This window comes from Mesocricetus auratus, unplaced genomic scaffold (assembly GCF_017639785.1).
Source record: "Mesocricetus auratus isolate SY011 unplaced genomic scaffold, BCM_Maur_2.0 Super-Scaffold_100676, whole genome shotgun sequence".
NCBI classification, from domain to species: Eukaryota; Metazoa; Chordata; class Mammalia; order Rodentia; family Cricetidae; genus Mesocricetus; species Mesocricetus auratus.
The window spans coordinates 86,720,552-86,736,751 of record NW_024429266.1 but is presented as its reverse complement, the minus strand read 5'-3'; the positions used below and the strand labels follow the sequence as shown (position 1 = coordinate 86,736,751).

General features: G+C 49.3%; 1 protein-coding gene across 2 annotated transcripts in view; it reads left to right on the top strand.

The window, feature by feature from the left end:
- Thada (THADA armadillo repeat containing) overlaps positions 1 to 16,200 on the top strand; it is a 285,813-nt gene that overhangs the window by 248,796 nt on the left and 20,817 nt on the right. The gene's annotated exons all lie outside the window — the stretch shown is intronic.

The window sequence follows — 16,200 nt, the reverse complement described above, 5'->3', positions numbered from 1 at the left end:
GTGTCTGTAACTGTGTCCCCAGGGCAAGGGCAGCTCTCTGAAGTGCTGTACTGGCCTGTGCTCAGGAGGGTTCCTGGAATACTCCAAGCCGTCCTGTGTGTGCACGCTTTCCTTTCATGTAGGGAAGGAGCTAGTTTTTACAGTCTTGCAGTTATGCTGCTCCAAGGCAGGGTTAGCCAGGACCATATGGCCTCTCAGTGGGGCACCAAGAGGGGTCTACAAATGGTTTACAGAGGTGCTCTGCACACCAGTGCTGACCTGCGGACCACCTCCATGTGAATGGTCCCTGTGGAGGATTCCTCCCTTTCCCATCGAAGCTTGTCTTTCCTCTTTATTAGCATTGGTTTGTCTCTGTGTCTATACTCACGACAGGGGTGGGTGGGGTATATGGGGGAAACCTCACAGCAGTTGGCCCTTCTTCCACTGTGGATCCTGAGGATCGACCGAGGTTTTCTGAGACAGGGTTTCTCTGTGTAACAGCCTTGACTGTCCTAGAACTCACTCCGTAGACCAGGCTGACTTCAAACTCACAGAGATCAGCCTGCCTCTGCCTCCTGAGTGCTGGGACTAAAGGCGTGCACCACCACCACCAGGCTTCGAGGTTTTCTCTTGTTTTTAAATTTGTAATCTTTGCTCTTCTGTTTTCCAAGTTCATTTATAACACAAATGTATTATCACATTCTCTTTCCTTTTACCTTGAATTCACAAGAAGGAGAGATCACTATTTTTATATTGAGCCTTTCTGTGTCTTAAACTCCTATATAAATCTCCTTAAGGAAGCCCACTTACCAAGTTTTGTGTTGCTCATCTTGATCAATAAAAAGGATTTAAATCTGGGTATACTGCCAGGCATTGGTGGTGCACACCTTTAATCCCAGTACTCAGGAGGCAGAGGCAGGTGGATCTATGTGAGTTCGAGGCCAGGCTGGTCTACAGAGTGAGTTCCGGGCAGCCTCCAAAACAATATAGAGAAACCCTGTCTTGAAAAGCTGCCCCCCCCAAAAAAAAATCTGGGTATAGTGCCTGTAATCTCAGCACTTGGGAGGTAGAAGCAGGATTGCTGATGGTTCAAGGCTGTTCTGGCTTACATGGTGAGTTCCAGATCAGCTAGGGCTAAAGAATTAGGTTCTATCAAAAAAACATATATGTATGTATGTATGTATATGTTTATGTGTGCGTATTTTTATGTGTGTGTGTATATATACACACATGTATACTTATATATGATATATATATATACACATGTATACATATATATATACACATGTATACATATATATGATGTATTATACACTTTATATATCAGAGAAAAAAAGCAAGATTCAAGAACTAGGTGGAGTGTAAGTGAACCAGACCCCACACAAGACGGTGAGCACCCTCCAGGATTGTCATCTGTACAGTAAAGTTGATATTGGATTTCTTAGATTTGATAATTGCCCTGTGCTTTTGAAAGGGAGCATATTGCCCTCTTAGGAGACAGGTGCTGAACTGTTAAGTAGCCAAGACACAAACAACTCTTGGAGCTAACTAATGCCTTAGGGGTTCAGAAGAAAAGCCTGTGTGTGTGAATGTAAGAGAGATGCCGAACTTGCTTCTTTCCTGAAAGTACAATCCAGTTTTACAACTGAAAAGACCCAATACAATAAATACTGATAGGCCGTCTGACTGGTTTATCAAGAAATATGGCTTGGGGCTGGAGAGATGGCTCAGCAGTTAAGAGCATCTGTTCAAGCTCAACTCCCAGCATCCTTGTGGTAGTTCACAACCATCCATGACTCTCTAGGTCCAGGGTACATGACTCCCAGTCTGACCTCTGTACACATGCACTTGGTACACATATGTGCACGCAGATAAACCATTCTCAACACAGAAAATACCCTCCCAAAAGTGTCTGGAATGTGGGTGCAGCTCAGGTGGTAGAATGCTTGCCAAGCATAATTGAAAACCTGGGTTTGTTCTCTGGCACCACATAAAATGGCAGTGGTTACCCTTGTCATCATGAGGTGCAGGCAGAAGGATCAGAGCAAGCGGGTGGTCATCCTCAACCCCGAATCAAGCTTGGAGCCAGTCTGGAATACAGGGGTGGGGGGGGAGGGGAGATGGCTGGAGTTGGGCTCAGTTGGTAGAATGTTTACCTAGCACGCACAAAGTCCTGGGTTCCTTCACCACCGTAAACCAGATATGGTGGCCCATGCTTATAATCCCACCACTTGGGAGGTGGAGGGGGAGGATCACAAGTTTAAGGTGTTTTTTAGGCCAACCTGAGTTACCCAAATCTGAGTGGGAGAAATGAGTGAATTCAGTTCCTATGATGGCTTCTTTCCCTTAAATTAGGTTACAGTGACATGCTGCATCCCAGTTTAGAAACTCATTTTGAATGAATACTTGTATCTAAGAGAATCAAATTATTGTAATTCAAAGATATTAGCAACATCACACAGTAAGTGGTGTGTCACTGCATGGTGACCCTCATTCAGACCAAGGAGCACTCTTTTACATTTTGTCTCTTCCACCTGGTTAATGACATGTAGAGACACTATACAGCGTAATTTTCTTTTTTCTGTTTTGCTTTGTTTGAGACATGGTCTCATGATTCCCAGGCTGGCCTTGAACACCTGACTTTCCTGCCTCCACCACCTAAGTGTTTGTAAACACTGGTGTGTGCCACCATGCCTGCCTCAGATTGACTTTCTTAAGCTTTAGTTTAGTTAGCTTGATCTCAGTCACTCACCCCTAACAAACCTTGGATTTCATAAAAATACATGACATATATTTTGCTCCCTAAATCGGTACCTATAAATGCCACAACAAAATAAAGTGTTTGAGTGATGTGACTGTTATTATAAAGAGCCAAGTATGGCGGAACATGCCTATAACCCTAGCATTTGAGAGACAGAGGCAAGAAGGCCAGGAGTTCAAAGCCAGCCTTGGCTATGTAGTGAGTGCAAAGCTAGCCTGGGCTACAGGAGACCTTGTTTCAAAATACAGAACAGAAGGGCCTGGAACTGTGGCTCCGCAGTTAAGAGCACATACTGCTCTTACAGAAGACCTGACTTCAGTTCCCAGCACCCATATCAGGCACCTCACATCTGACTAGACTCCAGCTCTGAGGGATCTGACGCCCTCTTCTGGTCTCCACAGGCACAGACACTCATGTGTGTGCATGCACACATACAATGTTTAAAATTTAAAAAGCAGAACATGGGGCCATGGATGCAGATCAGTTGACAGAATGCTTACATAGTATACATGAGGCCCTGGGGTTTGCTCATAGCACTGTATAAACACACACCTGAAGTACTTGGGAGGTAGAGGCAAGAGGGTCAGAAGTTTAAGTTCATCCTGTTACATGGGGAGTTCAAGGCCAACCTGAACTTGAGACCGTGTGTGTGCGTGTGTGTGTGAGAGAGAGAGAGAGAGAGAGAGAGAGAGAGAGAGAGAGAGAGAGAGAGAGAGAGAGAGAGAGATAAAGTTATTCTTGCTTTTCCTCTAAGGAAAGAAAGACATCATGAGCTGTCTATGCCTCTTGCTAATAAATGTGAGCTGGGCACAAGCAGGGGACCTTTTCTCTCATACCACCCACCAAGGAAGGGCCTGCTTGGGCACTGTGGGGAAATGCAGCGTGCATCCTCACTGTTGGGTCTAAGAAGGGTCTGAAGAATACAACCATCCAAAGGAAGTGGTAAATGTTATACAAAGGGGAACAGAACATTTGTCACAGGAAACTGAAACCCAAGCCTGGAGCTGAAGGGGTCTTGGAAGGTGAGGGGCTGCAAATGGACATCCCTAGGCAGCAGCTGGTAAAGGGTGAGGACTTAGATGAAGGAGGGACACAGCCCAGACATTCTCACAATGCCATTGGTGGTGATGATGGGCAGAAGAGGACTCTTTTGTAAGACCTGGGGAACTCAAAAGGATTGGAGGCTGCTGCCTTGGCAAGTGGAGAGAAGGAAAACGTGGCATGAATCCAGGGTTCCGAGGGAGATTCCCACCTGTACCTCTAGCACTGCTACAGAACGATTCTGTGAACCAACTACCAGGATCCTGGAGGCACTTGGGCCACAAGGAGTGTGATAGGGGACAAAGTACTCTTTAGCAGTAGAAACAGGAGGGCAGGGTGGCACCTTTACATGCAGTGGAAATGGAAACAAAATGAGGTGCCTGGGCCTGATGGTTCCACAGCACAGTTCAACTACTGGGAGCCCTGCTGCTCCTTCGCAGGGCTGGCCATTGGTCCATCTGACATGGCCTAGAACTTGTAGAAGAGATTGGCATTAAATCCACTTACTCACAGTGGGCGTATGTGTAGATTTGTAGTAGGAACTGGTTGATGATTCTGAAAGGCTAAAAGGAATAACTCAGGGTGCTGAGAGAGACAGCTCAGTGGTTAAGAGCACTGGCTCTTCCAGTTCAATTACCAGAACCCATATGTCAGCCACAACCATCTGTAACTTCAGTTCCAGGTACTCCAACACTCTCTTCTGTCCTCCACAAGGTGCTCAGACATACATGCAGGCCAAACTCCCACACACGTAAAATAAAAGGAGAGCGAGTGAGAGCAGGATAGCGCACACGAGAGCAAACACGCAGAACCCAGTGCTCAGATAGCCCTCCTGGGCACGGGCGTGGTATCCATCATCTTTTGCCGCTGGGTTCTGCTGTTGTTCGTCACTACATCTGGGCCACCCGGAAGGTAAAATTCACAGTTGCCAAAAGCAGTGCCTGGAGCTTAGCCTTCACAGGTATAAACTTAAGGGAGATCCTACAGCAGCCCCCATCCCCACCCTCCTTGCCTCTACCTTCCCCTCAGTGCCAGGCCCATCCAAAAATAGATACAGAAGAAATGGCCTGCTTGGGATTTGAGAATGGAAGAATGGGCCGGGTGGTGGTGACACTTTTTTTTTTTTTTTTTTTTTTTTTTTTGGTTTTTCGAGACAGGGTGACTCTGTGGCTTTGGAGCCTGTCCTGGAACTAGCTCTTGTAGACCAGGCTGGTCTTGAACTCACAGAGATCCTCCTGCCTCTGCCTCCCGAGTGCTGAAATTAAAGATGTGCACTACCACAGCCTGGCCAATCTTTAATCCCAGCACTGGAGAAGCAGAGACAGATGGATCTCTGTGAGTTCAAGGCCAGCCAGGGCTACATGCAGAGAAACCGTGTCTCAGGGCGGTTGGGAGGATTGATTTTTGGAAAGGACAAAGAAATATAAACAGACAAGTGTAACAACCTTTATCTCTCTACCTCTGGGAGCCCTGGTTCTGGTCTAGCCCTCCTCATCCACCAAGAATCACGTAAGACATCTGCAATGAGGATATATTTGGTGGTAGTGTTAAATCCCACCATCTCTACCCTCTGGACTCTTGAGATCTGATTATTGTGTCATCCCAAATAACCCTAGCCTCCTTTTCTTCTGTCGTTTCCTTTTCTACATGTAGTGGGCTTAGAGAGTAGAGGCCACACTCTCCCCTGTGGTGGTGTTTGTCTGTCTGTTTGGGGTCTCCTATAGCCCAGGCTGGCCTCTGATTATAAAAGCTAACCTTGAATTCTTGGTCCTTGCTTCCACTTCCTGCAAGCTGGGCTTACAGATGTGCACCAGATCCAGCTGTTGCTCAGTTTTCATGATGTCTTCATCTTCCATCCAGGCAATCCCTCGTTGCTATGGAGATCGGCAGCCAGGCCATCCACCCCTCGCAGAACCAGCTAGATTCCATTGAGCAATGACTCACACAAGCTGTAGCAGCCCCTCCCTCTGCTTCACTCTGTCTGCAGTTTGCCAGCCATGTCCTGGGCCCTTTCCTCCTACTTAGGCCTAGGCCTCTGACGGTGGAGTAGGTCATGGACACAGGTCAACTGGGAGACCCTGAAAGAGCCTCCTGGGCGTGGCATGATAGCCCATAAAAACTGCAGAGTCATAGTGAGCCTTGGCAGGGAAGCAGGGTCATGAATGGAAGCATAAATGAGAAACAGAAACTACGGGAGGAAAATGTTTGAGGTTTAACACAGACGGATGGCACTGTATAAAGCTAGTCCAGACAGCACTGCAGCCTTGGGCAACCAAGCAGGGGAAAACCCACACTTGCTCAACTCCCCCCAAATGCTCTTCTCCCATCACCGCCTTAACACACACAGCAGGCCTGCACCACTGCCACCCACACAGAGCCAGCCAGCCAGCGAATGCTATGGACTCTCCTCATCTGTTCCAACCCTTGAGCCATGGGGAGAGGCCTGAGAGGAGAGATAGAGTACTAGGTCACTGTGACATTTCACAGTGACCCCATGGTGAGATAGCTCTGTCTGCAGGCCCTCTCAGGCCTCTGGGGATTATGCTGAGTCACAGCTGGCTCCGCCTCCAGGACCTTTGACGGCTGCCCACCAGCCTCAGACCTCCTGCCTTCCTGTAGGCTCTTCCTAATCTGCTCAGGTGCATTGTCTCTAAAGCTACGTGGGTAGTCAGTCTTCTTCAGAGAGGGACCAGGGCTAAAGAGAATCCAAATTCAGTTCCCAGCATCCACACCCGGAGGCTCACTACCAATATAACACAGTTTAAGGGAGATCCGGTACCCCTGGCCTCCATGAGCACCTGCGCCCGTGTACACAGTTACATACAGATAACATACGTCATTTAAGTGAATTGGAGGAAGAGAACCGTAAAAGTTAGGAACCACACCATTTGAAAGTAGCATCCTGCGTGTGTGAAACAACGATTAGATCAACCATGTCCACCATTCAGCAAGCACTCACTCAGCCCTGTCCTCAGTCTGCCCTCAGTGCTGGTGCTCACACAGTCTGTCCTCAGTGCTGGTGCTCACACAGTCTGTCCTCAGTGCTGGTGCTCACACAGTCTGTCCTCAGTGCTGGTGCTCACACAGTCTGTCCTCAGTGCTGGTGCTCACACAGTCTGTCCTCAGTGCTGGTGCTCACACAGTCTGTCCTCAGTGCTGGTGCTCACACAGTCTGCCCTCAGTGCTGGTGCTCACACAGTCTGCCCTCAGTGCTGGTGCTCACACAGTCTGCCCTCAGTGCTGGTGCTCACACAGTCTGCCCTCAGTGCTGGTGCTCACACAGTCTGTCCTTAGTCTGCCCTCAGTCTGTCCTCAGTGCTGGTGCTCACACAGTCTGTCCTCATGTGCTAGTGTTCTCGCTCTGCCATCTCACCCTGGAACTCTTCCGATCCATGGGCCTGAGCTTCATGCCTCCTCCTCTCCACATTGTCCACAGGCTCATGGGAGGGCTCGATGTCCATGCTGCTGCTGCCCCGCCCACTTCCCTACCCTGGCTCCCCATGTTCTAATAAGACCCTCACCCTCTGAGCAGCACCAGAAGCCCTCCCAACCCGAACCCTCTCCTGCTCTCTCTCTTCCTGCTCTAGCCACCATGGTTTTCCTTAGGCTTGTCTTGTCAGCCTGAGGGCCTTGGCTCTACACAGGTCGCTCTTTCTGATTGGACTTCCTCCTCGGCACTCGGCATCAGCAGTACCAAGGGCTGCCTGGTCACCCAGACCCCAGCACACCCAGTCACTTGCTGACCTCTTACCCTACTGCCTTCATTTTTATGTTGGTGTGTGTATGTGTGTGTGGTGTGTATGTGTGGTATATGTATGTGGTGTGGGGGAGGGTATTTATTTAGTGTGTCATGGCATACTTGATGGTGGAAGTCAGAGAACCTTGCAGGAATCGGGTTTTTTTCTCCTACCTAGGTTCAAACTCAAGTCACCAAGCCAACAGCAGGTACTTTTACCCACTAAGCAATCTTATTGGTCCTGATTTGTTTTCTTAAGGAAAGACCTCACCCTGTAGCCCAGGCTGGCCTGGCCTGGAATTCACTACATATCCTAGGCTGGTCTCAAACTCTTAGTAGTCCTGCTCCAGCCTTCCATTTGCTATGTAGAGTAGGATTTTTGTCATTGTTCCCTGCTTTGGGTTTTTTTTTTAAGGATTTTATTTATTTACTATAAATACAACATCTTGCTTCATGTGTGTCTGCACACCAGAAGAGGGCACCAGATCTCATTACAGATGGCTGTGAGCCACCATGTGGTTGCTGGGAATTGGACTCAGGACCTCTGGAAGAGCAGCCAGTGCTCTTAACCTCTGAGCCATCTCTCCAGCCCCTTGCTTTGGTTTTTACAACCTGGCATCCACTAAAAATCACAACATAATCAGTTGAATGAATGAGTGAATGAATGAATGAGAGAATGTATCCATCAAAATAGTTTAAAACAATAAGGGTTTGGTGTTTTCAACACTGGTCTGATATGGGAGAGATGGAGGTAAAGCCCTATGGATTCTAAGTTGATAAGAAATTGTTCTATGGAACTCTGTGGGTTTCACATCAACCTGGTCTGCATACTGAGTTCTAGCTCTCTTGGAAAGATCCTGTCTCAAAGGCAGAAAAGAGAAAAAAGAAGTTGCTTTGAAGAGTTCTGGCCTAGCAGATTCTGTAAGCTATGTCAGGCCTGTCTGCTTCCTGGAAACATTATCGTAACAAGGAACTGGTTGAGCATCTGCTCGGTGGGGCCCGCAGCAGGTCTAGATTTACTTGCTGTCTCCCTTGCCATTCCTACCTTTCTCAAGCAGGATGGATTTTTTTTTTTTTTTTGGTTTTACAAGACAGGGTTTCTCTGTATTGTTTTGGAGGCTATCAGTCCAGCCTGGCCTCGAACTCACAGAGATCCGCCTGCCTCTGCCTCCTGAGTGCTGGGATTAAAGGCGCGCGCCACTACCGCCTGGCGCAGGATGAATTTTTAAGGTTTCTTCATGAAGATGGAGAGATGGCTCAGTGCTTAAGCTCACTCACTGGTCGCTCTTCCAGAGGACCAGGGTTCAGTTCCTAGCACCTATATAGTTATTGTGTACCGTCTGCAACCCCACACCTGAGCACCTGAGCGCTCTTTTCTGGCCTCTGAGAGTACTACACACACAGTGCACAACCATACATGCAGGCAAAACACCCATATACATAAGAATAAATACTTTTATTAAATAAATACTATCCTCTGCCAAAACAGCCAGTGCTTTCAAACACTAAACCCTCTCTCCAGGTCCAGCATGGCATTTCTTGAGTAAAAGTTTCCTTTATGACCACACACCCTGGGAAGGCCCAGCTTAGACACTAAGGGCATATGCATCCTCCTGGGGGGACTGCAGTTCCTTCAAGTCCCCTCTTTCTGGGCGGATGCAGCAGACCATCCCACCTCTTGCAGCACTGGGAGAACATGTATGCTTTTCCTCATCGGAAAGTTCTCCGTGGTAAGGTGATGTGTCCTGGGCCCCGTGACCATGACAGCCACAGTCAGACTTGGAGCCAGGACCCTGTGGTGACTAAAGCCTGCCCTTTCATACCCTTTTCTGAGACAGGGAGAAGGATCCAAACCAGACTACAGGTCTAGGAAGTAGAAGCTGGGAGCACAGGAAACTCTGGAGATTTTCTAAATGACCATGGTTGCTTTATTTCCTTTGTTTGGGCTGTTTTGAGATGTTTTTCTTGTTGCCAGGCTGGCCTCAAGTTCTCTGTGTAGCCCAGGATGACCTTGAACTTCCTGATTCTTTTCCCTCCACCTCCAGAATGCTGGGATTGTAGGTATGTGCCACCATGTCCAAAGTCTACCATCATGTGTGATAGAAGACACTAAAGGTACAGGCTAAGAATGTACATCGAGGACCTAGAGCTGAGACAAAGGGGAGAATTAAAATGGGAGACTGTCATTTCCAGAGATGGCAGGCGGTCCGGAACCAAAGACTGAGTGCTGTGTTCCTGTCCTCCTGGTCTCTTCTAGAGGAGGGAGTCACACAGGGATGGAAGGCTATAGCTGTGATCTACAGATGAGGGAGCCAAGGGCGAGGAGAGGAAAGAGCATCGCAGTGTTAGTGGCATGTGAGGTCTGCAATACAGCCCTTATTAAGGGGCTCAGGGAAGCACCTCACCATACCTCCCAGACACCTTGATGCTCACGGAGAAAGTGACAGAAGTGGAGGTGTGACCTCTGAGACCAGTGCAGACTCCTAGGACAAGTGAGCTAAGATGCAGAAATAAAATGCTGCCTGGGAGAGAGTATGGCAGAACTCCATCAGCACCGGATGGAAGGATAGAGTGCTGTATGAAGCCAGCCTCTCCCTCTGTATAACCCCAGCCCTGGGACAAGCTCTGGGCTGCTCCATTGCCATCAGGGTGTTCCTTTCCATTGTCAGGGAAGGCATGATCTCTGTGTCCTCATTCATTTCTTCAAGTCACAGACGTCTGGTCAAGGTGGGCTGGGCTGAATCACCTGTTGAGGACCGAACAGTGGAGCTCCAGTGACTACATACCACATTGCCTTCCCCATCTGTCACTGTTCCCTGGGTGCCTGACATTCAGCCTGTGCGTCACCAGCAGCTGGCTCCCATGCTGTACAGAGACAGATAAAACTAACACTCACATCTTAGACCTGGGAGCAGGTTGCAGGTACTCTCGCTGAGCCTTGTTGCTGGGGTGATGGGATTGTTTCCATGACGACAGACAACAACAAGCTCCTTTCGAGGAAATGAAGGCCAACTTTGCATGATTTTGCCTCCACTGGTACTGTTCCTGACAGCCAGTCTCACTGACCCGGAGGTGACTGACCTCTGTGGACGGCTTTAAACCCACAGTCTAGTGCTTAAGCCATCTGGTGCTGACGCTGCTGGCAGGGTCTCACTGTCCCAGTTAGCAAAGGGTAGCTGCACTCAGCCCTCCTTTCCTGGCTTCCCTTCTCTGTGGGAGCCTTCACTCGCTGTGGCAGGGCTGGCTGGCCACATGGATGCAGTAACTTCTGCATGAGCGTACGTGTTCATTCGTTTGCAGATGCAGGACCATCTACACTTCGTTTTCAGACAGTATTTCCCTAGCATGGGGCCTACTTGATTAGACTAGACTGGCTGCAGTGAGCCCCAGGGATCTGTCTCTCCCTAGCCCCCAGCCAGGACTACAGCTGTGTGCTGCTGTGCTCGGCTCTTTCACGTAACTTCTGGGGATTGAACTGAAGGCCTCACGTTTGCATAGCAAGCACTTACTGATTGAGCCATCTCCCAGGCCTTTCCTCTTTGAATCTCAGCTGAGTGAGGGAATTGTGGTGAAGGAGACAGGCTTTGGTCTCGGTCACTCCTCATTTGGCTAGATGACTATGGAGCTGGTAAGCAGCTCTCCCCCAGCTGCCCCTCAGTGCCTGAGCATCCCATGGAGCAAATACGTGTCCTTGGCCCCTGCATTGGTTCAGATATCTTCTCCGAGTACTAACTACCACACAGTTGTCTGATCCATACTGTTGCAATATTGTATAGCCTGAGGTTTGGCAAGGCAAGAGCTAAGCAAGTCCAAGAGTAGGCCCTGCAAAGGCCATATTGAAGCCCCTTATTATTTAACACCCTACCATTATCCAAGTCACGTAAAGGTGCTGTCTGAGCTCTTCCTACCCACAAGCCTCTACAATCCTGTTCTCAGATGTCCTGTTGAGAGTAGGCTAGGCAGGGCTTCCTTGACTGAGATCCACGTGTTCTTCCAAGCATAGCAAAGTGCAAAGTGGCTGCTGCACTGATACTTCAGGGAGGAAGTTTACCTGGGCCCGTTTGTGCGGGGAGGACGTGTGTGTGTGCTCAGGCAGCCCTGTGTTGTAAACCTAATGTCCCTCAGGGCCTCTATGTAAGAGCACAGGGCGGCAGCTCGGATACGTCTTTATGAATGGTCACTGGACAGGACTGGCATTCCGGGGGCTCTGCTTTGGCCAACTCTGAGATAGCAAGTATCCCCCGTGTCGTAAAGGGCGGGGCATCTTTAGTGAGTAAACTGATGGAGCTTGTCAAAATGAATGTCTTAGCTGGGTGTAGTGGTGTGTGACTTTAATCCCAGCACTTGGGAGGCAGAGGTAGGTGGGTCTCCTAATTCCAGGCCAGCTAGAGCTACATGGTGAGAATCAAAACCCTGACCTTGGCAGTGGCCTCCCTTGTCTCTGCTCCTCTCTTCCAGTTGACCTTGCTTGCTCCCCACACCTCCGGCACAGGTAATGACAGTACCAGAGTAGAGCCAATGAGGCACATGTTGACAGGGACTCTGTTATCAAGCATGAAACAACTGGTGTTCTAGTGGGTGTGGATTTGGTGTCTGTCACACGAAGACCAAGTCAGCGGCTTCTCTCTCTGACTCAGATGACCTAGCAGGCTGCCATGATCCTGCCATCAAGGGACCCACCCCTTCTTCCCAACTGCTGCAGTTCAGTATGTGCTGTTCTTCTTGTGGCCAAGATGGTAGGTAGGTCCAGCCCCACTCCCATGTATGTGGGGGTGATAGGGAGGAAGACCAAGGTAGGAGTTACATCACCCTACATTACTGTAGCAGCCACAGCCTGCTCATGCTCCACAGGCCTCGGCCAGATCCCCACGACTGTCAGAGCGAGCTGAGTGCCACACGCTCAGCTAAAAAGTCCATGTTTGCGTGCGATAGGGGTGATGGATCCAGAAGACAGATGCACACTAGCACCTAGAGTTGCTGCTTAAGGCTGTGAACTGGCCAACACAGCACTCTGCTTTGGGAGATGAAGATGGGTCTGGACTTGGAGGTGGTCAGGTCTCCTGCCTAGCCTCCCAGTAAACCAGTGGCCCTTGTGAGCTAGAATGAGCTTTGAAGGCTGGGTTGGGGCAAACTGGGTTGGCCAGGCTCCCAAGGTACTTAAGGCTTGTCATGCCAGAGAGTAAAACTCCCTGGTATTACAAGCCTGGCCACCAGGTCATGATGATGTCACTCCTCTGACTTCTCCACCCTGTGAAGTGGTGGGGAGCCCTGTTTGATAGTCCATATTCTATTTTTATCCTTTGAAGATGTGGTTATAAAATCCATGCTTGAAACCATTGGCTCTGCACTCGCAGGGCTCAGGAGGTGGTCACGTGCAGTGTCACACTGCAGCCAGCACCCTTAGTCTGTGCCTCTGCCCCTCCCACACTTCTCAGGGGTTATAAGTAAGAGACTGATCCAAACGTGAGTAGCTTCTGACCAAAAGTTTGATTTGACTGTGAGAAACTGGCAGGGATATTTTGTGGTGGCTTCCCAACACACAGTGAGTGGTCAGAGCCTCAGAAGCTGAAGTCTCCTTTGAGAAAATGTCCCTCCGTCTCCATCCACCCAGTCATCCCTCCCCCATCTCCCCTCAGAGTGCGTGCAGCATGGCCCTGAAGCGAGGACAGACTTTCACTGGTCACCCTGTGCTGTGCATAAGGGCTGCGTTCACACTAGTATAAAACCCAAAATGTCCACAGGAAGTCTCCCAGTGGGCCAGTCTACCTACATTCTGCACCCCACCCTGGCCCCTTGCCTTCTCTCTTCCTATTCCCTTCCTGCCCACTCTTATCTCCCAACCTAGGGCAGATCTAGGAATCCCCTGACCTTCCCACCTTGGCTGCGAGCAGTGCTGGCCTTTTTTAAACAGACCTGTCCATAAATCTTAGTTGTTTTTCATCTTTGAAAAAGCCACTTCTATCAGCAAGTCATTACTCACATGTGAGGAGTAGGGAAAGGTTCACTAGTTTCAGACTTCAAGTTCTTTTCAGTCCATTTCACAACATCCATTCCCCAGAAACCACAGACTTTTTTTCTTAAGTACCCAGTAGGCAAGATGCCCAGTGACACAGCCTGTTAGACTCAAGGCCAGCCACCTGGGGAGAAAAGGAGCTGGTCACGGGGTTTGTCTCAGATGGGGCTGGCTCGTCCCATGGAAAATAGGGACTGAAACTCCACTGTTTATGTTTCACAGTGGTGGACTTGATTGGAAGATGTGAGGAGACAAAAATGATATTTATAATGCAAGCTTAGCTTAGGATGAGTGTGTGGTAGTTGTCGCTCACTATAGCGCCATCTTAACTCCCTGCTGAGTCAACTAGAGCAAAGGTGAAGGGACAGGAAGCTGGAGCAGTAGGAAGAGGCAGGAAGCTGGGAGAGGGAGATATCAACCAAAGACTGCTCTCTGTGTCTTTTTTATGACAAGGTCTCTTTGTAGTCCTGGCTGGACCTCCTGATGTAGACCAGGCTGGTCTCAAACCCACAGAGATCCACCTGCCTATGCCTCCTAAGACTGGGATTAAAGGCATGCGCCACCATGGTCAACCACTCTTCCTGTCTTTTGAGAGGGTGGCACACATGTGCATGGGCATGTGGGGACTAGAGGTTGACACTGGGTGTCTCCCCAGCCGTGCTCCACCTTATTCTACTGGTGTCTCCTCAGCCGTGCTCCACCTTATTCTACTGGTGTCTCCTCAGCCGTGCTCCACCTTAGTCTACAGGTGTCTCCCCAGCCGTGCTCCACCTTATTCTACAGGAGTCTTCCCAGCCGTGCTCCACCTTATTCTACAGTTGTCTTCCCAGCCGTGCTCCACCTTATTCTACTGGGTGTCTTCATCAGCCATGCTCCACCTTGTTGAGACAAGGTGCCTCATTGAAGCTGGAGCTCCCCAATTCAGTTAGACTGACTGGCTAGGAAGCCTCTTGTCTCTGTCTCCCAGGTCTAGGATTACAGGCAGATGTCACTACACCCAGCTGTTTACATGGGTGCCAGGGATCCAAACCTCAGGCTTGCGTGGCAACACTGAACCAAATGAGCCATGTCCCCAGAGCCCACAGGCTGGCTCTCCAACCTCAGATAACACCCTAGCACTCTAGATCAGAAAGAGAGGGACAAGAGCATAAAGGTTTTTTTCATGCAGTCGGAAGAATGTGGCAAGACCCTAAAACCATGCTCCTGGGTTCGGTGTGATGGAGGATGCCTGTAATTCCAGGACTTGTCAAGTAGAGATAAGAGGATCAGTTCAGGCTCATCCGATGGAAGCAGTCCCTTAAAAGTAAGATGTAAAGTGTGAGGTAGCCCTTCACATGTGCTTCCAAGAGAAGCTTGAAACCAAGGTCCTCTATATTCAGGGGTGACCGTGGCAAGCAGGGCTTAAAAGCTGGAAGGTTACAAGGTGTCAGCACTATTCAGAGACTTGCTGAAGTGTGGCCAGTGACAATGTACATGTGCAACTCCCCAGCCGTGCTCCACCTTATTCTACTGGTGTCTCCTCAGCCGTGCTCCACCTTATTCTACTGGTGTCTCCTCAGCCGTGCTCCAGTGTCAGCCGGGCATTGGTGGTGCACGCCTTTAATCCCAGCACTCGGGAGGCAGAGGCAGGAGGATCTCTGTGAGTTCGAGACCAGCCTGGTCTACAAGAGCTAGTTCCAGGACAGCCTCCAAATCCACAGAGAAGCCCTGTCTCGAAAAACAAAACAAAAAAAACATCTCCAGTGTCTCTGGAGATTTTGTTGTTGCTTTGTTTTGTTTTAATTGTATTGTATTTATTGTGTGTGCATGTGTATGCACATGTGCCAGTGAGTGTACCAAGGCACACCCAAAGAGATCAGAGGATACCTGCAGGTTCCCGGTCTCTCCTTCCAACATGTGGGGCCTGGCAACCAAACTCTGGTTGTCAGCCCTTGTTTTGTTGTTTTGTCTTTTGGTTCTTGTTTTAAGAGTTAGGTTTTGTTTTTTATGTGTATGGGTATTTTGGTTGCATGTATTTAATTTTACTGCATTGCATGCCTGGTTCCTGTAAAGGCCATAAGAGGGTTCTAGATCCCCTGGAAATGAGCTGCAGACAGGTGTGAGCTGGCATGTGGGTGCTGGGAATCGAACCCTCGTCCTCTGTAACAGTTCTTATGCTGAGTCATCTCTCCAGCCTCTTGTTCCATACAGGATCTTACCCTGTAGTCTAGAGTGGCTTGGAACTCACTATGTAATCCAGACTGACCTCAAACTCATGGTGATCCTCTTACTCACTTTTCCCAGGACTGGGATTAGAGACGTGAGCCACCACACCCAGCCGAACTTTTCATTCGGGTAGTTGAGGTCTGTAATGGTGAGAGGTCCTGAAGGGAGGGGCTATCACTCTGAGTTCTTACATGAAGTGTCATAAGATGGCTGTCACTCTCTCCAAATCATAGAGGGTTGTGAGGCTGAGGTGGGAGGACCAAGTTCAAGGCCAGGGTGGGTTACAGAGATGAACCCCTGCCTCAAAACAAAAGGCTAATACATTGACATTTCTGAAAACACCAGTCATCTAGAAGGGCAGGGGACAGGCACCGTCTGGAATGACCCCGTTTAAGCTGTAATGGCGGTTCTGATAAGTAAATGCTAGTCTGTGTGCCTTGTGTCCAGCCGCAGGTTCAGCTGTGG